Consider the following 23,172-nt stretch of genomic DNA (forward strand, 5'->3'; position numbering starts at 1 on the left):
GTGGTATAAAAGACAAACAAGGTGTTTACTCGCATTCTAATAGGGGAGATAGATAATAAAATAATAAGTAACCCAGGCTGGGTGGTTGATGTCAGTAACCCCAGCACTCTGGGAGACTCAGGCAGGCAGATCACTTGAGGTCAGGAGTTTGAGATCAGCCTGGCCAACATAGTGAAACCTCATCTCTACTAAAAATAAGAAAATTAACCGGACATGTTGGCATGCAGCTGTAGTCCCAGCTACTTGGAAGGCTGAGGCAGGAGAATCGCTTGAACGTGGAGGTGGAGATTGTACTGAGTTGAAATCGTGCCACTGACCTCTGGCCTAGGTGACAGAACAACACTTCATCTCAAAAATAAATTTAAAAATAAAATAATAAGTAAATAAATTAGCAAGATCATTTCAGATAGTTCTAAGGAGAAATGAAAAGGATAATGGCATAGATTGGGATGAGGAAGAGTAAGGAGGCTTACTTTAAACAGGATGGTCAATGTAGGTCTCTGTGATAAGCTAACATTTCAGCAGCTGCCATGTGACTGATGAGAAAGGAACCTTGGGAAGAGTGTACCAGGCCCAGGATCTGGCCAGGGCAAAGATCTTAAGGCAGAAAGGAGTTTGAAGAATTAGAATAGTGTTTTTCAAACTATAGCATGCAACAGAATCACCTGATGGGCTGAATCCCACCCTCAGAATTTCTGATGCAATAGATCTGGGGTGTGACCCAAGAATTTGCATTCTAACAACTTCCCATGCAAGGCTGATGCTGCAGATCCCCCAGTTTGATAACCGCTGAGTTAAAGCATCAGCAGATAAGGTAACTGCGGCAGGAATATAATGAATGCAGGAACAAGAGGCAGGAGATGAGATCTGAGAAGTTGCAGGAAGCTTGGCATGCCCTAGCATCACAGGCGGGATGATGTGTTGGATTTGATTTTAGGAGTGGGAAGGCCTTGGAGGATTTCAAGTAGGGGAATGATATGATCTGATTTCAATTTTTAACAACTCACCCTAGCTGTTGGTAGGGCAGGGAGTCAAGTTTATTTATCTAGTACGTATTTTCAAAAGTCTTTGTTTCTAATAAATTCCATCTACATTCCTGTATAATGTTACAATAAGCACTATTGCAAACCAGGATAGCAAGTCATAAGGAGAAGGGAAACTTCAAATCTTATTTTTATGATACAGACACTACGATAACCAGAGTCAAGATAATTAGCCCTACTCACTGGACAGTTAGCCGGTGATTGCCCATTAGGCAAGATAGAATGTTTAGTATTTGTCAAAACTGTGCATTTAAGCTGAGACTTTTGTCTCTGATGTTAATTCTGTTGTTTGATATACTGACATGCTAGTCTAAGTCATACTTGGCTGTGCTTTTTATGTGTGTTTAACAACTTGGAACAAGAGCTCCTTTTCGGTGATAGGACAGCCTCTTGTGGGTGTTTTCTGAGGGACAAAGGGTGACAACGAAATTGCCCTTCTCTAAGTCCAGATGCCATCGTAGGATTCTCATAAAAGTTTTACTGACCCCTAGTGGAAGATACAGAAGCTCCACCCTGCTTGCTCATCTTGGTACCTTCTGTTTTCTGTAAAGATTTTCCTATATGTGCCACCCAGCCCCTGCCTTCTAGGGACTCCCACTCCAGGAGGAAAAACCAACATGGAAAGAAATAATCACCATAAAACTGGCTCCATGCTGTAATTTACAAGGGAAGGAAGTGGCCGCATTTGTGCGGGTCCTTATTAACATTTGGAGATCCATTTATAGATGGAGTCACTGGAAAAAAAGGAGAAATGGAAATGTCAACTTTTGAAGGTGATGAAATCAGGAAGTCACCCACAATTTATGTACATTTTCCCCATTGAATTTTAACACTTTTTATTATGCAATTGTCTGCCAGTGCTACCTTGACTTCTTTTTTCTTCTTTTTAAACTTCTGATACCCCACAGAATGAAGCTTCCCTTACCTTCTGTCAACTGAACATATTTTATCATCTGGCACTTCTATGCAACTATGGTACAATAATTATTGGTGCTTACAATGATAATCATGAGACCCTGGAAAGTCTTAAAGCACCTGCCATCTCACTCAAGTGAGGTTAAATCACGTCCAGTCCTACTTCAGTGAGTTAAGTGTGTTTTATGATAGTCTAAATCATTTATAGTTGGTGATCTGTGTATAGTATATGGGCTAACTTGTTATTACTGCACAGATAAGATGGACCGTGGAGCTAGTTATCCAAATGATCCCTGGATGCTCCAAGGTTGTTTCTTTGGTTGAATTTCCTCTATTTCTCTGAATCCTGGTTTCTTGAGATCTTTAGAGCAAGTTTCCAGGTCATTTTCAGAATGCTTTTGTAGTCTTTCCAAATAGGTAAAAGTATATACATATATCTACAAAAGTCTGCATGGCTGGGAACTCTGGCCTAGGTAAGCCATTATTCTGAAAACTTGCAATCTATACAAACTAAAGTATTCCCCTGATTATACACTCTGCACGGCATTAGGTCAGCTCCAGTATACTAAACTCCCAGTTATTCTACCTCAACTTCTGTCTCTTCAGACAATTGCGTTCTTCATTTCCTAGGGACTGATCACATTGTCGAAGTGCAGGCAACTCAGGAAATGTAAAGAGAAAGGTATAAAGAAGACTAAATATATTTTGACATATTTATATGTAAATTTCAGCAGAGACCTTGTCTCTTTGAAAATCTGAATATTTAAATCTCACTAAAGCAGACTAGAAACATACATTCTGGCTTTAAGTAAGCCCTGAAAAGGGAATTACCCTCAGAAGCATAATTAATCGTTTCTCTAATTGTTCTCTCCTACTGAGGATTTTACCCTAGGATAGCCTACCCTGGCTGCTGGCCCAATAATTCCTCATGACACGGGAAAAATGCAGACTTCAGTCCTGTTAAAGACTGGGTAAGCCTGGTTCCTTTCTTCTTCATTTTGGCCTGTGGAGACTTGTTGCTAATGGGAACTGTCCATTAAAGACTGCTTTAGGCTCAACACAGACAGGCCCCACTGCTTTGTAAAGCTTCACCTCCTCCTTCCTGCTTCTTGACCCTCTCCACCTCTACCCCCCACCAACTTCTCTACCTAAGCTCTGATCTGACCTGTCACCGCCCCTTTCCCCACCTTGACTGGTCCGATCTTGGAATTCCTCGCAACAGGAACTGCCAGTTGCTGTGAATTACATGCCACCTTGACAAGGAGAATGCTAATCCTTGAAGGGTTTAGGAAGAGACTACCAAACTTCTTTTGTAGGTGAGAAAAAGCTCCCTAGTCAATTGGAGGTGATGTGACTTTCTACTGCACTAGGACTCCCTTTCTTCCGAACAACATGGGACCCCTGGGCAAGGGAAGGAGCAAGCTACCACTTACTTGGCCACGGCCTGGTTCCTATATTCATGGATAAGATCTCCTGCCTGCAGCCTTGAGAAACCTTTCAGGTATTTCCCGATCTGGTCTGGTGTTATAGTGTCATATAGTTGTTCAACTGTGTATACTTCCATTTGTGCAGAATATTTACGTAATGAGCTGCATTTCATTGGAGGCAGGAGAGAATAGTGGTTAAACACAAGAGCGTTGGAGTCTGCCTGCATTAAGTTGTGGCTCTACACCACACTGGCAAGTTACTTAAGATCTCTAAGCCTCAGTTTCTCCACTTCCCCCTACTGGACAAAGAATGATGATGACTACTTCAGATGCATACGGGATGACACATATAAAACACTTAACACCTTGCCCCCATCCTGGAAGAGGTACTCAGTAAATGTGGGCTTTTTTGTTTTTGTTTTTGTTTTGAGATGGAGTCTTGCTTTGTCACCCAGGCTGAAGTGCAGTGGCACTATCTCAGTTTGCTACAACCTCCACCTCCTGAGTTCAAGCAATTCTCCTGCTTTAGCCTCCCAAGTAGCTGAAATTACAGTTGCCTGCCACCATGCCCGGCTAGTTTTTGTATTTTTTATAGAGAAAGGTTTCACCATGTGGCCAGGCTGGTCTCAAACTCCTGACCTCAAGTAATCTACCCACCTAGGCCTCCCAAAGTGCTGGGATCACAGGCGTGAGCCACTGTGTCTGGCCAGTAAATGTTAACAATTATGATGTCCTCTCACTCTCCCATCCCTTCCCAAAGTGACAGGGATGGCAGACCCTTAAAGTGACAGGCTTTCACATTCTGGTTTTTCAGCAGTTACATCTTCCAGAATTTGAATTAATGTTCGTCATAATTAAGATGGACATTTCAGCAAATCATGCTGAAGTGTTGAAAGGACAAGTTCATTCATCCATTTATCCACTCAGTAACAAGTATTTATTGAATGCCTGCTGTGTCCCCTGGTGTGCATCATGGTGCGTGAAAGACCAAGGCTTAGCCCTTAGAGACTGTGAAGTCTACTCAGTGAGACAATGGTGAATGGGGAAATGAACAAACAAGTGTTGAACGCTAGCACTGCTCAGGAAATGAAATGGGCTCTGAAACGGAGATGGTATTTAAACACAGTAAACAGGAAGACATCTTTGAGGAGGCATTTAGGCAGGGACATGAAGGATAAGAAGGAGAACCTTGAAAGGAGGAGGGGAAAGAATCTTTCCGGGAAAGGGAAAAGCAATTGCAAACACCCTAAGGTGAGCTGGGCTGAACTGAGCTGCCCGGTCTAGAAGCAGAAAGCAGAACCAAGGACCTAGAGCCTTGTGAATGAGGTATGCAGGCCTTGCATTTGTGCAGCTCCTGCCTGAAGAGGCTGTTAGTGACAGTAGATTTGTCTGCCATCCACATGAAAAGGAAGCTCTAGAGACTCAGAAAGACTGAGGTGAGGGACTTGGGGGACGCAAGCCCAAATCATCTATTCTTTTCCAACCCCCAAATACCCGAGTTACTAATCTTTGCATTAATGCTTTCATCCAGAATAAAACTGACCTCTTCTGGGCTCCACTTCACTCTGTGCAGAACTCAATTGTAGCATCTTTATCCCATTACTGTGTCCATTCTTTTATATGGCCACCTCCTGTATAGGACAACAGTGCCAGAAGTGGATTATGTCTACTCAACCCTTATAACGCCAGCATCTAGCACATTGCCTACCCTTAGTTGGGGCCTTATAAATGTTTGTTGAATGAATGAATCATCACTGAATTTATTGTGCTTGCTGTTGCCAGGCAATATGCTAAATGCATTAAATATATTAACCCAATTAACTCTCTTTACAACCCAGAAAGTATATACTATTATTAGCCACATTTTACAAAAGAAATTAAAGCCCAGAGAGGTACATAACTCACTTGAGCTCCTACAGCTTAGAAATATTCGAGCCAGGATTTGAACTTAGGCAGTCTGACTCAAAAGCTCTTGCTCTTAACTTTGTCACAGCGTGCTTCTCAAACTACTGTCCATGAGAACCACCTGCAGAACATGTCAAAATACACATTCCAGGGACTCACTTTGCAGAATCTCTCTCTGGTTTTTCTTTTTTTGACATGGAGTTTTGCTCTTTTCACTCAGGCTGGAGTGCAATGGTGCGATCTCAGCTTACTGCAACCTCTACCTCCTGGGTTCAAGTGATTCTCCTCCCTCAGCCCTCCTCCCCACAAGTAGCTGGAACTACAGGCATGCACCACACCTGGCTAACTTTTTGTATTTTTAGTAGAGATGGAGTTTCACCAGTTGGCCAGTCTGGTCTTGAACTCCTGACTTCAGGTGATCTGCCTGCCTCGGCCTCTCAAAGTGGTGGGATTACAAGCGTGAGCCACAGTGCCTGGCCACTTTGCGGAATTTCTGATTCAGTAGTTGTATTAGTTACCTAGCTCTCATCTCACAGTTTCTGTGGGTTAGGAATCTGGGCACTGCTTAGCTGGGCACTGTGGCACAGAGTCTTTCACAAGGCTCCAGTCTAGATGTTAGGGGCTGCAGTCACCTCACGGTGTGACTCGGGGAGGAACCAATTCCACACTCAGGCCCACAGCTGTTGGTGGACCTCAGGTCCTTGCTGGCTGTTGGCCGGAGACATCAGTTCTTTGCCACATGGACCTCCTCAAAAGGCTGTTCCCAATGTAGCAGCTGGCTTCCCTCACAGCAAGTCAGGGAGAGTGTGGCCAACACTGCAGCCAAATCCTTCTGCAACTTCATCTCAAAAATGACATCTTGGCCAGGCACAGTGGCTCACACGTGTAATCCAACATTTTAGTAGGCCTAGGCGGGGCGGATCACTTGAGGTCAGCAGTTTGAGACCAGCCTGGCCAACATCTCAAAATCCTGTCTCTACTGAAAATACAAAAATTAACTGGGTGTGGCAGCATGTGCCTATAATCCCAGCTATTTGGGAGGCTGAGGCAGGAGAATCACTTGAACCCGGAAGGCAGTGGTTGAAGTTAGCTGAGATTGCACCACTGCACTCCAGCCTGGGTGACAGAGTAAGGCTCCGTCTCAAAAAAAAAAAAAAAAAAAAAAAAGAAAGAAAGACATTTTGTCACACTTGCCTATTCGTAGAGACATCCCACCACCCTAGGTATGGGGTGGATGCAAGGATGTGTATTTTTTAAATTTATTAAATAAAAAAAAAATTTATAAATCTATAGTCCAAGGGTGGGGGAGGGGGTTGGCTCCTCCACATTTGTGGGTTTTATATAGAGTACTTTATGCAGTGGCTAAGAATGTGTATTTCTGACAAGTCCTCAGTTTATAAGGATCCTGACAGTGAAGGACTGCTTTGAGCAGCACCAGCATATTATACTGAACGTGTCAATGAGTGAAGGAACAAATGAATCAAGGCTCCAATGAACACCTGTCCTTGGTCAGGCACAGTGGCTTACACCTGCAATCCTACACTTTGGAAGGCTGAGACCAGAGGATTGCTTGAGCCCAGGAGTTTGAGACCAGCTTGGTTACCCAGTGAGACCTCACCTTTAGAAAATAATTTTAAAATTAGCTGAGTGTGGTGGCACACACCTGTGGTCCCAGCGACTCTGGAGACAGAGGCGAGAGAATCACTCAAGCCCAGGAGGTCCAGGCTGCAGTGAGTTGTGATCTTACCACTGCACTCCAGCCCGGGCAACAGAGGGAGACCCCGTCTCTAAATAAATAAATAAAAATGAAAACAAATTATTGACTGGATCATATATCACGTTTTCACAGGGTCTTTCTTCCCCTTGGTCATTTTTACTGCCACTTGCATTCCCAAGACACCTGTCAGGATTTGTCAAGAAGGTGACTATGACCCTAGGAAACCAGGTGTTCACTATGTCGTAAAAATGGTGGGCTCACCTGAAGTGGATATATCCTGTCTTCCACTTCACATAAGTCTTACCTCCAGGAGCTGTAAAACCTTTTTCTGACAGCCAAAAACCTTGCCTGGTGAGTTATAGACTCACAGAGCAGGGAGGAATAATTTCAAGAGATTCTCTTTCCTGCTTCTGGCTTTTAAAAAGGTATAATAAGAGAAGCAAATTTTAACTCTACTGGGGTCCTTAAGAGCCTGACCAGAGAGTGGCTTCCAAATTAAAGCAGATTTGTTCTTCCTGTCTAAATCAGACAGACTCCCCAGTTGGTCTTCCCTTGGAGCAATTTCTCTGACCTTGCTTCTTAAGCACTGGCTGTGTTTGACCCCCTGCTGCCTGGTGAGGAGCGGATGGGCTCTGGAATGCTAGTCCCAGCTCTCACTGAGGACTCAAGAGACAAGCAGCATACACTTCCCCTGCCCTGCCTGAAAGGAAGAGTGTTTGCTGGAGCTGAACAGCTGCTTGGGGTGCAGGGAGGCAAATGTTACTAAATATATGTTCTTATTGTACATTGGTGTGTCAAGAAAAATTATATCTCCTTGTTCTCCACTTGGGTGTTCTTTAAAAAAAAAAAAATCCATACACAAGCACAGGGCACCTCTCAACTCCTGGCCCCTGCATGAAGAATCTGATTGCAGCCTAATTTATTTTTCTCCCCACACCCTTAAAATAAATGCCCTCTTCCTCTTGTCACATTCTGACAGCTTCTGATGCATTCTACCACTCCCATTACACACGGGGCTTAGATCTCTGTGTCTCTTTCCTTCCCAGGCTTGCTTTCAACACCAGCCTTTCTTAGGGTGGGACTCAGGGTAGCATTCTTGAGACGGCCAGGACACATTCTTTAAAATGTGTCCATGAAGCCAGGTGCAGTGGCTCACGCCTGTAATCCCAACACTTTGGGAGGCTGAGGCGGGTAGATCATCTGAGGTCAGGAGTTCGAGACCAGCCGGCCAACATGGTGAGACCCCCATCTCTACTAAAGCAAAACAAAACAATTAGCTGGGCATGGTCTTGTGTGCCTGTAATTTCAGCTACTCCAGAGGCAAGGCTGGAGACTCGCTCAAACCCAGGAGGCAGATGTTGCGGTAAGCTGAGATTGCGCCATTGCACTCTAGCCTGGGTGACAAGAACAAAATGCCATCTAAAAAAAAAAAAAATGTGTGCATGAGCCTCTTTAAAGTGCATAGATAAGGCTGGGCACGGTAGCTCACATCTGTAATCCCAGCACTTTGGGAAGCAGAGGCAGGCAGATTGCTTGAGGTCAGGAGTTTGAGACCAGTCTAGCCAACATGGTAAAACCTCATCCCTACCAAAAATACAAAATTTAGCTGGGCATGGTGGCGCATGCCTGTAGTCCAGCTACTTGGGAGACTGAGGCATGAGAATCACTTGAACCCGGGAGGCAGAGGATGCAGTGAGTCGAGATCGCGCCATTGCACTCCAACCTAGGCAAAAACGCAAGACTGTCTCAAAAAAAAGTTCATGGATATGATTATACATGTATGTGTTCAAATGTATGGCCCCAAGTCAGATCATTATTATGATGTTATTATGTTGTTGGGATGTTTCCATCGGAAACTCAGTTACTAATTTGAATGTAGCACTGAGATTCTTCCCTTAATTGAAAAGAAAGTGGCTTGAACCAGTTGGTCTCTTAATCCAAGGTAGAAAATTAATTGTCAGATTTATGAGGACCAGGCTCCTAAGTATTCTGTTAGCCACCCATATGGAATTGACAAGGCCCTATGATGATTACCTTCATTCCCTTCAAGTCCATCCTAGTTTCTTCTTTTTTGTGTTTAACTTACATTGGGAACCAGAATCGCCCTATAGACCTGGCTCATAATGGTAGACAATACTTTTTTTTTTTTGAGTGAGCACCTAAGTGAATAAACCCATATTCTCAAAAAAAAAAAAAAAAAAGCCTAATTAAAATAAAATAGGGTAGATATATTGCCTAAGCCAAGTCCTGCTTTAAGACAAACTGGCTTATTAAAATATGACAAAATGGATCGATTTTGGCAATGGTTATTAATGTTGCGAAGGAATCTGTATTGAATGAAAAGCTTCATTTCTGTGTGAATTTCCTTCCTCTCCAGGTGAAGGTGATTATTTTGTCTGGTATGGCTCATCCTGGGACCTTGTTCGTCTTCTGTGGTAGTGCTGCTCCCACCTGTGCTTATGTGTGGACACTTTTTAATTTACTTATTTATTTTTAAGTCTGGGTCTCACTCTGTCCCTCAGGCTTGAGTGCAGTGACACAATTACGGCTCACTGCAGTCTCAACCTTCCAGGCTCAAGCAATCAGGCACACCACCATGCCTGGCTAATTTTGTGCTTTTTGTAGAGATGAGGTTTTGCCATATTGCCCAGGCTGGTCTTGAACTCCTGTGCTCAAGCGATCCTCCTGCCTCAGCCTCCCAGAGTGTTAAGATTATAGGCGTGAGTGAGGCACAGCACCCAGGTCCTATTTTATTCCAATTACTGATTTACATACTGCAAGTCTCATAAGGAGCATTAACTTTGTGAGGATCAGGATGATCTGTTTCTCACCTCAGTTTCCTGGATACTTAGCACAGAGCCTGACACACTGTAAGTGCTCATTACATTTGTATGGAAAGAATGAGTGAAGAATGAGTGAATTCCTCTAGTAATGCAATGTAATATACTATAATATAATTTAATTTTGGGGGGAAAGTTTTGGAAAGGAGAAGAAAATTTTTAAATTAAACTAAAGGATCTGAAACAAATCCAACCTGCAAATTAATCCTCTTGATAAATCATCTTTGAAATATACAGGCCAATAGGAAAATGGAATTTTCTTTACAATAGATTTATTTCTGTTCATATTTCAGTGCTGCTTACAATCAGGAAAGGGAGGCACACATTTAAAATTACTATATTATTTCTGTAAGCCCATTTGCCTTATTCTCAGTAGGTTTACTACTGGCTGAAACTCATTTTCAAGGCTAAATCCTTCACCCAAGTATTCAATTTATTTGGCTCTAGAGGGGGATCATTAGCTTTCCCAGGATACCTGTCCCTGCAGTAATGAAGTAGCCTCATGGTCAAGAATCCAAAATCCAGTCCTGCCTCCCAGCCATCTCCCTGGCTCTTCCCTGGCCTCTGAAGTGGCAGGGCTTAGAGGCAAGCTGCCAAGGCTCAAGGCTGGATGTGTGCACGTGTCTCCTCGGGCTTCATGGCCAATATCATCAATAAAGTGCTTCCACTTTAAACCTTTTAAAATAAAAGTTTCTCTTGGAGATGAGAAAAGATGAAATTTCCTATAAAACTATATGGTCAAAGAATACCAGCTTTACCCTTCAGAAGGTGAAATTTTTTGCCTCCGTTAACTCTGAAGTCTATGAGTGATGAAGCAGGCTTGCTACCACTCATGGTCAACAGAAAAGATGTAGTCTTCTGCCTCTGCCTCTTCCTTTTCCAAATGCAGATATGCGTCTAGCCGACCATGCCGTGAATAAAAATTTCTTGCTGGAAAGGACCTGCATTTCTTTTGTATTTCTTGCCCTCCTGCAGGGATGACTTTCAGCGTCCTGCGGGTAAACAGTAAGTTAGATATTTTCAAATTTTCTAATTTAATGTCTGAAATGATTATGAAGAGTAAACTTTAAAAAACAGATCAAAATAGGATGCTAAAGAGAGTTGTAATATTTTCTTTCTCTGGCTTGTTTCTGATGCAAGTAACAGCATCTCCAAACTAAAAGTGGCTTAAACAAAAGGCCTGATCAGTGCTTCTCACTTAACAGGTGGTCTAGAGATTGGCATTAGTTTGTGGAGAAGACTGCAAATATCATAAAGAGTCTAGAGTTTTGCAGATTTCCCATTTTGTATCTTTAAAGTGTCCGAGATGTCCACACTAATGCTACCCCATCTCCAGGCAACTTTGTTACCTCAACTACAAACAGGAAGAAAGCAGAGTCGCAGCAGTTTCTGTTTGTGCTACGTGCTTTCTTGTCAAAGACAAAAATTGTTCCAGAATACTCACCCTTCCAGTATCACCCAGAAGCAGATCACACACCTAACTACCACCAGCAAAAGAAAATGCAATGACCATGAGTTAGACTGTCAGTAATCTACCAGCGCAAAGCCTACTTTCCCCAGTATGTTGCTGCTCAATACACAAACACAATTAGGACTGTGTTAGCAAGGAATAAGGGTGGGATATCTAATAGGCCATGGATAGTTTCTTCTGTGCTGGTTTGTTACAAAGGTATATTGCGTGATGCTGAGGTCTGGGGAACAATTGAACCTGGTACCCAGGTACTAAGCATAGTACCCAATAGGTAGTTTTTCGGCCCTTGTCCCACTCCCTCTCTCTTCCCTCAAGTAGTCTCATGTCTCCTGTTCCTGTCTTTATGTGTACCCCATGCGTAGCTCCCACTTATAAGTGAGAACACGCAGCATTTGGTTTTCTGGTTTTGCGTTAGTTCACTTAAGATAATGGCCTCCAGCTGTATCCGTGTTGCTGCAAAGAACCTGATTTTGTTCATTTTTATGTCTGTGCAGTATTCCATGGTATGTATGTACCACATTTTCCTTATCCAATGCATTGTTGATGGGCACCCAGATTGATACAATGTCTTTGCTACCAATTCAGCTTTAAAAAAATTGGTTAACAAGAAACCAAAACCAAATCTGGATGAGAGTCATAACATTGTCTCTCCAGCACATCATAAAACAGGAGTAGATGGCATTTTGTGGGGGATCATTTGGGTAGACATGATTATCTTGTAAGATCTATTATTCTGAGGTCTAGTTGCGTTTTAGGTCTACAGGGTGTCTAGCTTTTTGAGTATACTGTATTTCATCCCTTTTTATATATTTAAATTAAAACAAAGGTTTTTTAAAAAGCACTTCTAGTATTACCCATATAGCTTTCATTTGTCTTCACTTAGGAAAACATTTTTTGGTCAAGGTAATTCAGACTCAGGAGCAGACATGAACTTACTTACACCTGTATGTCTATCTATAGTCATGACGTTATCAATACCAGTCTCTTTCCTCCCAGGTCATCCTCTTCCTAATTTTATTGCCTGCTTCCGAAATGAAGGCTATAGGTAGAGGTCAGGAAGAGCTGAATTTCCAGATGACTTAGGAGTAGTAGTGAGAGCACATGAAATTCTACAATTAATGTTTTTTCGTTTGCTTCCTTGGAGTAACACCTCCTCTCATTAAAGAACAACCTTATTTCCCCATTGTGAGAAAATGACCTCACAAAGGTGCAATACTGTGTGGCATGGTAAGCTTCCAACAAGTTTTATATACTGCTACCCTGAAGATAAGAAAAATAATTCTAGTTCTGAAAAATTATGTTTTTTACAAGTTATATAGTACTGTAGGAAATTCAGAAAACATAGAGAAGATACCGATTATCTCATTATAATGGGTAAGGGTATACCACCCCCCATACCCATTATCAAGTGATAACCAATGTCAATATTTCCACATATACACTCACAGTACTTTTATATTCATATTTTTGTATTTTTAAATACAAGTGAGATCATATAAAACATTACTGTTTGCAGTTGACATTCTCTCTCCCCAATACATTTCACACATCACCATATTGATACATACAGTCTTACCGAGTGGCTCTGTGTGTTCATAGTCGCTTCCCAGTGGACACATACATTATGAAGGTATTGCTACATAAAAAGGAACCTTGTGGTTCAGAACTTTGCAACATTCAAAGTTTTTCATTCTCCAGTGAGTGCTCCCCATTTATGGCAGTGTCCCCAATTCTGCAATGGGGAATGCACAACCCCAGAGTGTTCCTTCAATTTCTTCCAACCCCTTCTTCTGTAATGTGTCTTGGTACTAGTCCCATGCTGAACTGCTCTCATCCTCAATTCAAGTTTCCAGAGCATTCCAAGCATTGGAAGATCCACTCCCCACAACTGCTTCATAGTAGCTTGGGCAGAACCTGAAGGAGAATCTGGCAAATGTGACAATATCAGCACTGTTCATAGGGATATTCTAGAACAAGTGCTTCTAGAAACCTGGATGGAATCCCCTGGACCCTGAATTATAAACTGTGAATTTAAAGCCACAGCAACACTTGCTGCATCCAACAGCTCTTAGGACCTACTTCTTGGAGCCACTCCTAATTCTCCAGGGCCTTTCCATCTATCTTCCTCCATCCCAAACATTGGAGCTGAGTGCAGTTTTTAATTCCAGAAGTCTTAGTAGATTACTTACCCAACTATAGTATACGCTTAAGTGATTTCAGAATGTGGCCACTTATCAGGTTCTGGGGGTGACAGAGGATTCTTATTGTAGCTAACATATATCTTATTACTTAATATATATCATACACTTTGTCTGAATAGTTTCCACATTGAAAAAATTGAGTGTTATCTGAATAATTTCCATGTTGACAAAATTGGCATTTTCACTATTGTATTTTCTCCTTTATATGTTTGTATTCTTTCTAAAGTTCCTTATGTGTTTTAAAATATGACCATGTAAGTCAAGCACCTAGCTCAGTGCCTCATGTAGAAATGTAGAAGGCATTCAAGAAATATTTCCCTTTTCTCTTCTGCTTTTTTAGGGTGTATGACTTAGAGAGCATTTTGATGTCCATCATTCATTTGATCTTCTTTTTTTTTCTTCAACTTTTATTTTAAGTTCAGGGATATATGTGAAGGATGTGCAGTTTGTTATACAGATAAATGTGTGCCATGGTGGTTTCTACACAGATCAACCCATCACCCAGGTATTAAGCGCAGCACCTATTAGCTATTCTTCCTAATGCTTTCTCCATACCCTCATTTGATCTTAATCCCGAGACAGAGGCAACACACTCTTCATATACGTTTTACATATAAGAAAGTATTCAAATCTAGCTGTTGTTACTACTTCTTTTTTTAGATTATGAATTCTTTAAGGACAAATACCTTCCCTATGTTTCTTTATACCAAACAGCTCAATGTGTCAGGTTTGAGCAACTGATACATATCAACAGTGAGAATTTTTTTTTTTTTTTCTATTGAAGTCTACCTTAAAAGGGGATGGTGGTGGTTTTTTGCTTCCAGAAGTTTTGTTGCTGATAAAATAAGACAAAGTACTCTCTCTAATGTGAATTTATGGAATGATTGTCTGCCCATAAAAAATTATTGTCCAGCTTGGAGCAATTAAAGTGGTCCCTCTCCTCTCCAAATTAATGTAATTAATACTATAGTCCTGGTTGTTTATCATGTCTTGATAATATCACAAGGGAATGAAAATATTGGCTCTTTTATCTCCTTAAATAGCTGAGATGAAACTGTTCGAGCTCTAATGTTACAACAGCTGTTTCTCATGTCCCGGGAACATAATTGGTTGGTACTGAGGTTACTAAATTGTAAGAAATTGGCTTTGGTTTTATGCTTGCCTACTTTTGGTGGAAAGAAAGATGGGAAATGTTAGCTTTCTTCTGTAATGAAAAGGCAAAATCTTCCCCCAATGAAATGGCAGCTTCTGAGTCTCATCTGTATAATTTTCTTCAACAACCCACTGTCTCTGGGTTTGCTGGATAACACGCCTGGGAAAGCAAGACCATTCTAGCTTCCCTGCTAATTAGCTCTCAACCCCATGCAGCTGGCTGAAATGCATCAGGGCTTTCCCATGAGGGGCTTTTTCTGGAAGTCACTGTAAAGTGGTCTGGTCTCCAATGACAAATTCAATAGGGGATTTGAGACCTTAATTATCCCAAATAATTTATAGGAGCAAGATTCTTTTATCTTAATGTCTTTATTGCTTCAGACGGTTGTTCTCAGTGTGTCGTTCCTGGACCAGCACTGTCAGCATCACCTAGCAACTGGTGAAACATGCAGATTTTCTGGGCTTCTCTTGTAGCTGCCACCCAGTTCAGTAGGCTGCCGGAAACCACATTCACCATCACAGCTGCCCCACACCCTCACATCAGTTTTCACACCAGCTTTCTGGTGACTGCACAAGCTCCCATTTGATAAGCATGTGCATCAGCCAATACTGACACTAAGAAGAATGGCTCTCTTCCCTCCCACTTTCCAATCTCATTAAAATACAACTCATTGATGGACTCTAAATCGCATCAAACTGGACAAAGAGACTGAGAAGATAATTTTTAGCTTTCTGACCCATGTGATAGAAGACCAAGTGGAGACAGAAGTGATGGAAATGGATGTTAACAACATGTAGTATAAGTTTTAAGTGAAGTGCAGAGACTCAAGAAATGCTAGTCTGCATTGGAGGAGCAAGTAATGTTGGGTGAAGTCAGCCCAGAGATTGGTGTCAGGGTTTTGGCAGACATTAAAACAAAAGAGAAAAAGAAATTTTCCCTTTAGGCTGGAAAGAAACTCAGTGATAAGGGGAAATGGCAAAGAAGGAAACATAATTGCATATATTTCTCATTCACTCAATGAAAACTAAGTTTCCATTTCTTTCTTTTTTTTTTTTTAATTTTAGTTTTTATTGACTGTCTTACTCTGTCACCCTGCCTGGAGGGCAGTGGCATGATCATAACTCACTACAGCCTCGAACTCCTAGCTTGAAGCGCTCTTCCTGCCTCAGCCTTCTGAGTAGCTGGTACTATAGATACGTGCCACTGTGCCTGACTATATCTATATATTTTTAGATATGGGAGTCTCGCTGTTCTGCCCAGGCTGATCTTGAACTCCTGACCTCAAATGATCTTCCTGACTCAGCCTCCCAAGTAGTTGGGATTACATGTGTGAGCCACTGCGCCAGAATTCCATTCTATCTGTCTAAGATTCTATCTGTCTTAGGATTCTATTCTATCTGGCTACAATAATAAAGATAATATCACAGCTTGCTCACACCCTGTGGCTGGACCCCACATCTTCTTCCCACCCACCTACCAAAAGGCTGAGGCCCATTTTCCACTGGCTTTCATTCAGATTCTGTCAGCTAGGATCTTATCCTTCCCACTCAGTCCTCTAGGGTGATAAGCACATTTTCCAGCAGCTCTGAAGTCACAGCTGCTTACAAAGACTGTGCCAATCTAAACAAGTCCAGCTGGAAGACACTGGACTTCCTTTCCTCTGCCATCTTCCCAGCTGAAATCACAGGGAGTTTTGAACCTCATGACCAGAAGACAGAAGCTGAAGCAAGAGACACAAGTCTCATTTCCCTAGGGAGAAGCACAGAGCTGTTGGAATGGTCCCTGCCTTATTCTTTAAAAAAACTTTGACACCCTCAAAAATGGCACAATTGAAGTAGAAGGACAAACAATAATTGAAATGGAAGGATAAACAGTACATGATACTTTGAAACTAAAATGCAGCCAGAATGTTCTCACTCTTTCACCTCAATATACCCTCCAAAAAATCAGGGAATTTGTATTTTTTTTTTTTTTTTTTTTTTTTTGAGACAGTGTCTCACTCTGTTGCCCAGACTGGAGTACAGTGGCATAATCACACCTCACTGCAGCCTCCACCTCCTGGGCTCAGGTGATCCTCCCACCTCAGTCTCCTGAGCAGCTGGGACTATAGGCATGTACCACCATGCCTAGCTAATTTTCGATTTTTTTTTTTTTTTTTTTTTTGTAGAGCTAGGATCTTTCTATGTTTCCCAGGCTGGCTTCAAACTCCTGGACACCAGCAATCCCCCCACCTTGGTCTCCCAAAGTGCTGGGATTACAGGTGTGAGCCACTGCGCCTGGCCTTTGTCTGTCTTACGTATTGTTATATTTCCCTGCATTCTGTGTTGGGGACGTAACAGACAACGACTCTTACTGAGGTAGAGGGCATCGTGTTTCAGAGAAGTTGGCACTCAATAAATATTTCATTTGCTCTTCTACATTTTCTAGCCTCTTTTGCAGTTTGGTTGGGCTATACAATTAGTTCTGGCCAATTAGTGAGTGGAAATGACATTTGTAAGCCATGGCAGTTAAAAGCCTAGAGCTTTCTCCATCTTTTCTTCCTTCCCTGAAGCAACTTCAGAAAATATTGTCTTGATTCATAATACAGAAGAACCCTGGTCCTCTGAGTCATTAGGAGCCTAGCCCTATCCCATGGCCTGCATCAGATTTTACAGGAGTGAGAAATAAAATTTTGTTGGGCTGAGACACTGAGATTTCAGGGTATATCTGTTGTTGCAGCATAGCTAAGACTATCTTGACTAATAAACACTGAGTTATTAATATATTAATTCAGCAGACATTTATTGAGTGCTCCAGACTGTCAGTCACAAGAGAAAGAATATTTAGGAACTGGCAAAAAGATATGAAGCTATAGAAGCAAATTCTAAGAGATTATGAAATTTAAAGGACATTGACAGCACTTTTCTGGCTCAGCTTTTAAGAAAGTCTTCAGAGTTCAGTTGCTCTTTGTTTAATGGAACAGGAGTACTAAGTAATTTGAGACTGCCATATGTGTAGAGAAGAGGCAAAAATGAAAATAATTATTCCTTACATATTTATGTGCTTCAGGTTTACAAATCCTGTTTCAATGCATGGGCTTATTAAAAGTTTCTCAATAAACTTGTGAGGATGATAGGTGAGATATGATTGCTCTCATTTTACTCTGATGGAAAGTGAAGCCTGGTCAGGGGAGAGCCACACTGCTGATAAATAACAGAATCAAATCTGAAGCCAAGATCTGCTGTTTTGAAGCCAATGCCCCATACATCAAGCGCCCTACTAATAGTCTGATATTTGACTTTCCATGATGCAAACATACCAGTACAGAAATTGAGATGTAGGTTAAGGACAGAGAAATACGGTAGCTCAAAGAACTTTGGTGAATAGTTTTCACCAAAACTATTCAACAAAGAGTAAAAATATTAGTTCTAGCAAAGAGTGAAAATATTAGTTCTGATTCAGTGAGTCATAGAAGCCATGTGGATCTGAAACAGAGCATCTTTGTATTTAATTTACCTTTTGCTGTGCCACCTGACTCCATGGCAATTGTTAGGAAGTAAGCAAAGAAGCAAGACCAGATTTGGACATTTAAATCTTCAGAACCAAATGCAGGGAGAAGAATCACCAGAGGGTTAGGAAGGGCTGGGGTCCTGCTGTAGTCCTGGTCATTGAATGGGCTAACTTCCAGGCCAGCAGACCAGAGTATTTGCTTCCTGCTATCTGCTTCTATAGCAAATTCAAGCACTCTTACATCGGTCCTCACAACATGCTGCTGACATGAATCCTTGGCTGTCTTTGCACAGATAAGCTCTTTGATGTCGAGAGCCATTCGTGTGTCACACATTTCTATCTCTGCAGTGGCAAGCAAAAGGAGTGGACTAATTGATGAATATCTTCTAGTTTATATAAGTGACTAAGATTATCTTGTGTCATAGAGCTGATGGGGGTGAGGAAGAAGAGTGAGGGAAGAGATGTGTTTAGACTTGGTTTGCCTAGAGCACAGACCCAGAGATGTGTTATAATAATGAGTAATAATAATAATGAATAAACTACAGGCACCAGCCAGGGCCTGTTTATTACCAAACTCATAAAGGAAGTATGACGGTGAATCTCTTGATTGAATAACTTTGCTTATACTACTTGTTCAAGCTTACCAAGGGAAATTCCGCCATGAAACAACTTTTGTGTTTTTTTTTAAAGGAATTCCTAAAGGTTGACTTTTGAGTTGTGATTTCTGGGGGCACAGTCAAGACTTGTGTTACTTCTACATCTGATTAATGGGGAATCATTTGTGCAAAACCAAGATGGGCACAGTACCTAAGAGTATAGATTCTCCTGCTTTTAGATAATGTGTACTGCAGAACGTCTTACTCACAGAATTAGTTATATAGGACCCTAAGTCAATTTACATAAATGTTTTTGCACAAATGTAAAAAAAATTGAGTATGGAATTATGGTTATTTTTAAAGACAGAGAAACCTTCATTTCACATGAAGAAATTGAGGCATAAGTATCTTAAATGACTTGTCAAAGAGCACTCAATCAATTGGTGTTTAAGCTGAACTGAAATGCAGAACTCATGGCATCTGCCTGTATACTTTACACCACATCACAGTAAAGTGTAAAAGCATGTTAGGGAGTTGCAGGCGTGCCTCTGCAGCCATCCTCTGTCTGTCATTATAAATACCTAGGCTGATAGAGCTCTGTGGTGTTCTTCTAAGAATGTGAAGCATAGACTGCAGAGAATCCGCAGCAAAAGGGATTAAAATTAAACCTGTGGGAATTCATCTCTCACTTTCTAGGCAAGGGCAAGGCAAGAGTATATCAATCAGGGAAGGAAAAATGTAGAGTCTAGAAAATGAGACAATATTCTAACATGCCATAGAATATGGAAAGCAAGAAAACATGGAGAGGACTCAGGTCTCTGCACAGTCATTTCCCAGAACCCCAGATCCTTGTTTATTTACTCACTTGTGTTAGCTTCTTGCGGCTGCTATAACAATTTGTTACAAACTTGCTAGCTCAAAATCACAGATATGTATTTTACTGCAGTTCTAGAGGCCAGAAATCCAAAATAAAGGTGTTGGTGGGGCCGTGTTCCCTCCTAAAGCTCTAGGAAAGAATCCTTCCTCACCTCTTCCAGCTTCTGGTAGCTCCAGCATTCCTTGGTTTGTGGCTGCATCTTTCCAATTTCTGCCTCTGTGGCCATGTTGCCTCCTCCCCTTCTGTGTGTTTTCTCCTCTGTGTGTCTTATAAGGGTTCAGGTGAGGATCTTTGGATGGCATTTAGCCCCACCTCTGCCCTTAAGCCTTGATTGTCTTTTTATCTCAAGATCTTTAATCACGTCTTTGAAGACCCTTTACCCAAATAAAATCACATTCACAAGCGCCAGAGTTTGACATGTATATTCTTTGAGGGCATTATTTTTTAGCCACCCTCTCACTTCTGTTATTGCACATATTCATTATTTGGGTAATTATTTTTGACAACCCTCATCCCCACTGAGAAAGTTCACAGGGGGCATAAGCCTTGTCTGTTTCACTTACTGCTGCTTCCAAAGTACCTAGTATAGTGCCTGGGACATAATAGACATTTAATGATATTTGGTAGGTTAATAAAATTTTATCAATTTATTATTATATATTAATTATTAATTTATTCATTAAAATGAGTTTTAATTTTATTAAATTAATAAAAATTTTAAAATTGGTGCAAGGAAGGGAGAAAATGGGGAAGGGAAAGAAAGAGGGAGGAAGGAAGGCAAGGAAGGTCGGAAGAGGTAGAGAGGGAGAGGGAAAAAAGAGAAAAGAAGGGAAGGAAATATCTCTAACTCTCACTACAAATTCTTATGAGATTTGGTTAAAGGTTAGAAAAATGAGGATGAGTTTTAGAAAGCTGAAGGCCACAATTAGTAAGTGATAAAGCTTGTATTTCAACTGAGGTACTAAAAATCCATATATTCTCCAATGCAACACAGCCCTTGTTAGATGCCAGGGTTACATTAAAGGGGGTGCAATAAGATTCAGAGAAGTGCCTGGTTTGCTTGTCCTCAAGGAGTTTACAATCTAGTGGAGGAGTCAGCTAGCTAGATATTTCACACACACAGTAGTGTGGCAAGCACCAAATAAATAGAGCCTAGATTTTGAAAGGTTTTTAATGCTTTTTGATTTTATTCTATAAAACAACATTTAGATGGCATTTCCACACATAAGCAGTAATATTTTAAATTTGCTATTTTGATAGTAAATAACAGTTTTATAGCTGTTGTGTAATTTCAAGTACAAATATCTATTATGACTCATGCTCAACTATATTAGCCCATGGGATTATTCTAAGGAGTAAATTATATATTTGGCATAAATCCAATCGTTGGAAAATAGTCACTTGAAAAATGTGTAATTATGTCATTTTGCAGTGCATTTTATAAACGATTCTGAGTCTTCAAATCAGAATGTTCTTGACTGTTGACCAGCACCTGTGAATTATATAAGATCAAAACATCATTCAATGTTGAACACTATCTTAAGTGTTCATTCATTCATTCAATCCTTTCATAGATATTTATTGAGATCCTACTGTGTGTTCTTCTGGGAGCTGAAGGTACAATTTGAACAAGAATGAAGTTTCTACTTTTAAAGAGCTCATTGTCGGTGTTACTCAGATTCTCCAGAAAGCACATGCAGGTGACAAAGGAAGGATTTCAGGAGGATCATTGAAAAGTAAGCTGTGAACATGAAAAGCTGAGGAAGCAGGATTGGACAGGGGAATCTCTTATGCCAAAAAGCAGATATGACAACTGTCAAAGGAAAGAGGGAGGAGGCAGGATGAGGAAGAGAGAGCCTCAGACCACAGTGGAGATCTGATGAAGTCTCAGCCAACCCAAAGATTTCCTGCTAAAGGAGTCCTGAGTTGGCCCTGGTGCCACTGTGATACTCAGTCATTGGCTGGGGCCACCCAAAAAGATCCTGGCTTCAGCTTGAAAGCTGAGGCAGAGCTTGAAGGCATTAACAGCTGGAAGCTGTCAGCTAACTGCACTCCTTGCAGCTAAATAGCCAGTTCTTCCTTGAAGGGAGATCAAAGCGATGCGGCCCCATGGCTGCCACATGGTGTGATCAGGACGAAGGCGAATAAACAGGCAATTTAGATCCAGTAAGGGTAATGACAGGGTGCCATGGGAGCTTAACCATGGAGCACCAAACTCCGACATGGGGACAGGAAAACTTCCAGGAAGATGTAGTGTTCAAGAGGATGCCTGGATCATAAGTACGAGTTAGCCAAATGAAGGAGGCAGGGGTAAGCAGAGAGGGTTCAAGGCAGGAGAACATGATGTGCAAAGCCTTGTGGGAGAGAAGGCATGGCACATTTGAGAAGACAGCAAGAACAGCTGTATGATTTTAGCATCACATTGCAGGGTGGTGGTAGCAAGAGACAAAGCTGGAGAAGTATATAGGGATAAAGAACAGAGGACCTTGTCCACCCTGTTAAGAAATTCAGGCAACATAACTACATGCAAATTGGTCTGTAGATTTGAACACACAAATACCAACAATTTTTCCCAATTGGACTTTCTAGAGAATCCCGAAGACCCCATATTCCAATTCTCTGTGTTTAGACATTAGCGATCCATAGGAAAAGGCAGCTATGTTACCTATGAGGAAGAATAACATTCATTATCACTCATTGCTCTTTTTGTCCACTGTTTTTATCCAAGGCTACACAGTCCATCTCCCAGTAGGAGAGAAATCACAAGACTGATGGGGTTAGTTGGAGAGAATGGGAAGCATAGAGCCAGGGAGCTCTCAGAGGCATCAGACCAAGGCATCAGAGCAAAACCTGATGAACCACATTGGGCTCCCAGTATCAGAATAGGGACTGGAAAAGAGCCAAGAATGTTTTTTGCTACTTGTAACTTAGAGAGCAGGGTTTTTTAAATGAGCCCTGGGATTTCACTTATATGATCCTATTCTGAGAAAATAATCATAAATTTGAAGCTTTATAATGATTGCTGAGGACAGTAATGATGGCTAACATTTAACTGGTATTTGACATTTCCATACTAAATTCTTCACACTTGATTTTATATAATGCTTAGAACAGCTATGTTGTACCTAAGAGAGGCAGGAACTTTTTTTTTTTTTTTTTTTTTTTTTTTAATATGGAGTCTTACTGTGTCACCCAGGCTGGAGTACAGTGGCTCAATCCTGGCTGACTGCAACCTCTGCCTCCTGGGTTCAAGTGATTCTTGTGCCTCAGCCTCCCAAGTAGCTGTGATTGCAGGAACACCACCATACCGGGCTAATTTTTGTATTTTTAGTGGAGACAGGGTTTCACCATGTTGTCCAAGCTGGTCTCAAACCACTGATGTCATGTGATCTGCCCAACTAGGCCTCCAAGTGTTGGGATTACAGGCGTGATCCACCACACCCAGCCAGCAGGAACTATTATGCCCATTATTTTTATGATAATTTTTTTTTTTTAAGATGGAGTTTTGCTCTTGTTGCCCAGGCTGGAGTGCAATGGT

The 23,172-nt window shown here is 41.4% G+C and overlaps 1 long non-coding RNA gene across 1 annotated transcript; it reads right to left on the reverse strand.

Annotated features, from left to right (window-relative positions):
- Positions 1–362: 362 nt before the first annotated feature.
- Positions 363–22,737, reverse strand: LOC116528929. Its single transcript, XR_004259292.1, has 5 exons — positions 21,036–22,737; positions 19,786–19,900; positions 10,606–10,839; positions 4,929–5,016; positions 363–1,777 (listed from the first exon to the last, which is right to left on the reverse strand). It is a non-coding gene; the product is annotated as an uncharacterized LOC116528929 (long non-coding RNA).
- Positions 22,738–23,172: the final 435 nt, after the last annotated feature.

Source organism: Sapajus apella, unplaced genomic scaffold, assembly GCF_009761245.1.
Source record: "Sapajus apella isolate SASKATOON/1434 unplaced genomic scaffold, GSC_monkey_1.0 scaffold3, whole genome shotgun sequence".
NCBI lineage: Eukaryota > Metazoa > Chordata > Mammalia > Primates > Cebidae > Sapajus > Sapajus apella.